Below are 7,329 nucleotides of genomic sequence, written 5' to 3' on the forward strand. Positions count from 1 at the left end.
CGAGCTTGGTGAGCTCACTTTGGACTGAGGGGACCGTTGACACGCTTCTCGAGGTGTTTAGATTTGATTCAGGAGACTTCTTGTGAAATTATGGCTTAAAGCGAAAAAGAGTTGACTCAAAGTTGACTTTTGGGTAAACGGACCTTTTTTTAAAATTCATCGATTTTGAGAGGTCCGGATGGTCATTTAGAACTTGTGTGCATACTGGTTTGGTTCTCAATGCACTCGGATGCATTTTGGGACATGGTTTGGAAATTGAAATTGAGGTATCAAGTGTTGACTCGATCAATGAGACCTCCGTTGGGAATTTCGAGGCCAGAAGTTCTGATCTTGAGGCTCAGCGGAAGGGCAAGGCTAAGGAGTGATTGTTGGTGTATTGCTGTTCGGCCATCCAGGTAGGTTATGGCTTACCATTAGTGAGACTTCATGAATCGAAGCATATATTTAGATGATATTGTCGGAGACAGCATGTAAACCTTCGGGTATGAAGTTGGGTTGGATATTGTCTTAGGTTGGGCCCTGTTGTGTGATTCGGGCTAGCCACCCCATTGCGTTGTGACTTGATTGTTCTATTATTGTTGGCTTGATGCCACGTGATGATAGTAGGTATAGGGGACTGTTGTTACATCTTGATTGTTGTGACTTGATTGTTCTATTATTGTTGGCTTGATGCCACGTGATGATAGTAGGTATGGGGGACTGTTGTTACATCTTGATTGTGATATTGTTGTACCTTACTTGTTGATGTTGATACGAGGATAGAGTTCTATATGACTTGTGTAGTCTTTCATGATATTGTTGGCGTACCCATTTTTGGTACTTATGATATTGATCTGATTATTGATGTTGACACATACATTGCACACATTCTTATCCTTCATGATATATTGTTGATACATTGTTAATACTTGATGAAACACTGTGATGAGATGGCTCGATTTGGATGAGAGTGATGTGACAGTCTGATATCCGATGTTAGTCCCAAAATCATGGATTGAGTGAGTGCATGGACTCCGCGGGTCCCCCGAGGTGGTGCTGATAAAAATCCTCCACGGGCAAAGATCTGGAGTCTCGTCTTTCTGTTGGGCAAAGATCCGGGATGAGTAGCACTTATACTTCGCGAGTCACCTTGGGTTGTGCTATTGAGACGTCGATACATCCGTCCGGAGTACACATGTACATAGCATTGCATTGCATTTGCATTCATACATTATTGCATTGCATTATGGCTTATATTGTGATGATCTGGTGTTTTACTTGTGATGTTAGTTTCAGATTGGATATATTGAGACTTGACACACTTGGTTTTAGATGCTTCTACCTAGGTGATGACGTGTACTTGGTTCTGATTATGTCTAACTTATACTTGTTGATTTATCTGTCTATTTTGTTTTATTGTCTGAATGATGTTAACTATACTTATTAGGCCTATGATACCTACCAGTATTGTGGTTTTGTACTGACCTGCACTTGCTGCATTCTTTTATAAATGCAGAATTCCAGGTTGGATCTACTTCTGTTTCTCGTGGCTGATAGTCACTCCGAGAATTGCTTAGAGTCTACAGGATGAGCATGAAACTTCTGCTGCCTTAAAGATTCCTTTTATTTATGTCTTATTTTCTATTCCGAGACATATTCAGTGTTGACGTATTATTGATATTCCAGACTTGTAGTTTCTAGTTAGATGCTCTTGTATGGCTTAGACCAGACCCTGGGTGTATTTTCTTATTCCGCACTTTCTTCTATATTATTATCGTAAGACATACGTGATTTATTCTCTTTCGCTTAATTGATTTATTTATTTATTCCTTTATTATCGTTAGGTTGAGGGTTCACTTACCGAGGTGGGAAAGGTAAGTGCCTGCACGGCTTAGCGAAATTGGGTCGCGACATTGCATTACCAAAGTTGATCTTCCATTGAATAAGATAGTCAATCTTACCTCTGATCTTCATCATTCTTCTCCAAGTAGGTGACTGAATATAGCTAAATTTCCTAGCCATGTGATGAAATCTTCTACAGTATTTAACTTTAAGAAAATTAGTCTAAAGAGAGTTTTCGGTTCTAAAGGTCCACCATAGTTTTGAAGCGAAGTATTAGAAATTTCTTGCAGTGGCCTAATACCAATCCCTCCTTCTATGGTGGGGTAACACAGTTTGTCATAAGCAACCCAATGGTGCTTTTGCTTGCCATCTAAACTGCCCCAAAGAAAGTTAGCAAAAACTTTTTTCAAGTTGGTTAGAAATAGTTTTAGGGGATTAACAGATAGAAAGGAGATGAGTTGGCATAACAGTTAGAACATGCTTAATCAGAATGATTTTCCCACCAACAGAAAAAATGTTGCTATTCCAAGTGATAACGTTTTTAATGACATTTGTAGCAATGCTAGTGAAAAACTCAATCTTTTTCCTGCCTATGAAATGGGACATCCCAAATAATTAATTGCGAAATTTTGTTTTTGAAGATTCAGGCATGGAGAAATAATAGAGATTCTTTTAGCATATTCATTATCATCCACTAAGAAACAACTCTTGTTTTTATTAATCAACGAACCAAAGTTCTTCTTATAAGCAGTAAGACATTTGTTAATAAGATTCAGGGTATAGGTAAGACCTGAGCAAAAGATGATCAAATCATCTTCATAAGCAAGATGGTTGATCTTAGGGCCCTCCTTCAATATATAAAATCAAATGAATTTGGGGTCCTAGTAAAGGTTGTTCAACATCCTGGATAAAATCTCAGAAGTAACAATAAAAAGATAGGGGGAAATCGGATCACCTTGTTTAATTCCCCTGTTAGACTGGAAAAAACCATGACTCTTACCATTGATAATAATAGTGCACCACATGCTTGAAAGCAGGTTAAGAACGTTGGCAATCCAATTCTCAGAAAAACCCATTTTCCTCATGACATGACATAAGATATTCCAAGAAAGTTTGTCATATGCTTTGTTCATATCAAGTTTAATAGCCACATTACTCCCTTTTATTAGGTTTTTAATGTCATGAATAATCTCTTGGCTAAAAGCACATTTTCTCCTATTGCCCTAACTTTAACAATACCACTTTGGTTGAGAGAGATTATTTTCCAGTCTATCATTAATCACTTTAGAAATAATTTTTTGAGAAACACTGCTAAGAATAATTGCTCAGCCTAGCTAGATGTTGAACGGTTGTGTTGCCAATATTTTGATCCCAATTCTTATTGGCCAGGGCTCTATCTAATCTTTTCCAAATGATCTCTTGCTCTTTTCTATCATTGCATCATGTGGAATTATTACCAGTAAAGCCTAGGTCAGTTAGGCCACAGTTATTTAAACAATCAATAAAAGGAATGCTCTTGTTTAAACTGTAAGGTTTTTCACCATTTTTCTCCTCCTCATTAAGGATGCAGTTGAAATCACCACAAATTAACCAGGGTTGATCAATGGTAGAAGCAAAGGCTCTCATGTATCTCCATAAATTATATCTCCCTAGAGATCTTGATTTAGCAGATACCACATAAATGTAGAATATCTTCCCAATATTGTTATTAGTGATCATCCAGGTAACCATTTGATCCTCATTTGCAAAGATGTTACAATTAAAACCAGCTGTCCAGAAGATCCATATTTTGTTACTAGAATTAGCAAAGCAGTCTTGCAAACCTAGAATATATGTAAAGGTTCTTGTATGGCAATGAAGGACATATTATACTAAGTGATAAAACGCTTCAGTCTTTCATAAGAATCTTGGGAATTCATGCCCTTAATGTTCAAATTGAGTGCGCTAATCATTAATAGACTTCTGAATGTGTATTTGTAAATTTTTCTTTTGGTTCCTTGTAATGGGTGAAACTCTGATCCTTCTTCTTGTTCTTGTTTTGTCAATGCCTCTTGGAGAAAGGTTTTTTGGCATACAACTTGTTTTGATCTCATCTTGAGTAAATTCATCATTTCCTTCTAGTAAATCAGCCTGATATCTATCATTCTGCTCTTCCTCCTATGATTAATTAGAAGTGTTTTCTTCTTCTGAAGTTGAATTCTCATCATCCCATTCATCCTCATCTTCCTCCTCTTTAGTTTTTGTGGAAGTATTGATAGTTAAGATCTGTCTACTAGAATCAGGAATTTTACAAGTTTGAGAGGTTGACTGTTATTTCCTTCAATTTGATCTTTCTCCTTAGTGCTAGGAGTCTTTATAGGGATATGTGATTGGTGTAACATGTTGACTAGCTTCAATATGGCCTTCGCCGGGTTTGGATTTGCTATTCTGATTATCTGTTTGCATCTGGGAGATATTTTGTTGACCCCCTTGTTTAGTTTTTCATTTCTTTCTTGTAATTGTTTCTCATCCTTCATCAAACAGAACAACTTACAACTCATCATGATCATTGTTCTGGTAAGTCTTAGTGATGACTTGCTAAGTTTCTTTAGCCTTTCTATTAGAGTGTTGCAAACATTGATTGTTTCCCTCCTTAGGAGATATTTATTCAATCTCACTTTCATTTACCGCCTCAACAGTCTGAATAGACTTTTCATTAGTAGGATTTGGTTTATCAATCCTAAAAATGACACCAGTTGGTTTGTAAATTTGATTGGGGGCTTCACTCCATCCTCTTTTGTTTTTGATAGTAGCTCTCTTATTAATAATTAAATCTCTCCCTCTTCTAGCTTGAGCATTGGTATCAACATTAGCATTTTCTAGACTAGGGGTTTGATCATTTCTAATAACAGCCTTTCCATTTGGATTGCTTATAGATGTAGTAGTAGTATTAGTCTGCATAGTGATCTTATTTCCCTGACCATTCCTCTCCCCTTGTTTTATTTGGTCTGTTTCATCCTTCTCTCCTAAGATCATTCTTTTCATGGTCATTTTGTTGCTATCACTAGTATGCGCATTGGTTTGTTGTTTGGCAATATGTTGGCTTGTTGCTTAGCCTATTTAGCTTCAACCATTTCTCTTTCCAACCTTCTACACTGACGAATATAATGACCCTGTAGTGTGCAGTGATCACAGAATTTTGGTACCCCTTCATACTCAATCTTCCGATCAAAACCATTTAGGGGATTTGTCACGTTTCTTCGTCCCACAAGTATGGTATTGATTCTAGGTTTAGATAAATCAATATCAACTTGAGCTTTGGCCATGCTTGGCTTAGTTCTACCTTTAGTAGCCATATCCATATTCATCGGAATTCCAATTGGGCTAAGAATTTGCTTTTAAAAATGCCATGTAAAATGGTAAGGTAATTTGGGTAGTAGAACCCATACCGGAGTAAGGGGACTGTCTTCTTCTGGTGAAAATACGGACTCCATCTGCTGAACCACATATTCTGTTCTTCCACTTCAATCGCATATCTACAGTAAATCGAATTGAAATCTTCTTCATTATAGACATCGATGAAGACGTTTTTGTTGTCATAAACTCCAACCTTGACATTGCCTTTGAGATGAGTCATCTCCTTGACAAGCACATGAAAAGTAGACTTGCTTGGCATTAAAAGTATGTACTACGACAAAAAGTTTATCAGCAACCCCGATTCTCAACGGAATTGAATATTTGGAGAAAGGTTTAATAATGAATTTCTTAGTCCATTGAATGTCATAACGTATAACTTTTATTCATCACCCATATCTGAGTATACTTAGAACCATGGTCAATGGAGGCCGTCGTGTCACGAGATCCTCTCAAAACCATAAGCTTCCTACGAATCATAATATGATGAAATCCAAAATCATCAGGAACGTCTAAAAGTTTGAATGTTGCATCTCTTTTTGAAGAAGATCGGGGAGGGGATAAAAATTGAAGATTTCTCATCCATCCCACTACACATTTTGGTGGTAAAATTATAAAGAAATTGAGGCATTTTACAGCTTTACACCAATGGCCTCACAAGCGCAGAATAGAACATTGAGGTGACATTCAATAATTCGATTTGGCTTGGAGTTATTTGTATTCAGGTTTTTAAGTTCTCGTTCTGAAAAAGTATAAGCTAATTCAAACCAAAATAAGTTCGTATTGATTTGTTTTCCTCCTTCAGTTCATTTTTTTAATTTAATTGTTTCGATTTTTTTTAATTTGTCATTCCCTACTAAAAATTATAATAAATTGACGCTGCGGTCATCAGTTAATATTCCAACTTAGAAGAAAGAAACAAGAAATTTCAATTGATAGGAAGAAAAAGATGCAGTGTGCATGCTAGCAACAAACTAGTTGCTACATGTTGTAGTAGCCTATACTAGTCGTAACAAAATAAAGACAAAATTAAAACTGATTTTAGCGTTAAGAAAAATGCTCCACTCATCATCAAATTAAGCTTTAAATTTTGGATCCGCTTTCGGTAATATTGCCACCAGCGGCAGTGCCTGTTGTGGCGTTGCTAGGGTCATTCATTCCCAAAGTATTCTTGACAGCTTCAGCAGTGTTTTGAGCCATATTTGCAGCTCCATGAGCCACATTAACTGCACCTTGTGCTGCTTCTTGAGCCATGTTCTTCACTTGTGTTCCAGTCTTCAATCATCAACAATTCATCAGGCATATCAATTATCAAGATACCAAAATTAACGACAATATCATACTAATAAGGTTGGCAAATGGGAGGCTCGGATTGAATTTGGGCAGTTCAAAATGGCTGAATCAATAGATGTGTCATTGCCCTGCCCCACACCGTCCCGCTGAGAAGTTACTTAGACTGAGATTGATTGGGTTAAAATGGGCTAAACAATTGTCAAAACCCGACTCGCCCAACTCTTACTGGATTTTAATTTATTTGTTTGTTTTCTTCTAATTTGTTAAATTTCAAAACAAATAATAAACATTTTTTCTTTATTATAGCTTAGATAACATATCAATTGAAAAAATAAAATTACAAAATTTCTCATGGGTCAACTTTAACTGCATACTTAGCCTCAAATGAGCCAACTTTTAGATAGACTGAATTTGAGCGGATTAAAATTGATTGACCTCATAAATGAGTGGATTATTAACCCCCACTTTTAATGACTCATATTTTGAGAAGCTAATTTTGCCACTCAACTAACATATTTTTTCAAATCCCATCTAATCAGACAGGATTGAGAAACATTACCTCTTGAATCAAATTGGTTGCTTGGCCTTGGTCCGTCGAGTCATCCCTTCTTATCTGCAATTGACGGAGAAAAGTAGTAATTACTTTACTATGTAGAAAGAATTGAGGGTCATCTAACATTGGTTCTCAAAAAATTAATTAAATGTATACATACATATAATATAATTAATTTTTTTGAAAAACAATATGTAAGTATACAATAGGCCGATGGTTTGAAAAATAATGTAATGCAAATATCAAATCTAGGTATAGGAAGTAAAGCC

Source organism: Lycium barbarum, chromosome 7 (genome assembly GCF_019175385.1).
Source record: "Lycium barbarum isolate Lr01 chromosome 7, ASM1917538v2, whole genome shotgun sequence".
Lineage (NCBI taxonomy): Eukaryota > Viridiplantae > Streptophyta > Magnoliopsida > Solanales > Solanaceae > Lycium > Lycium barbarum.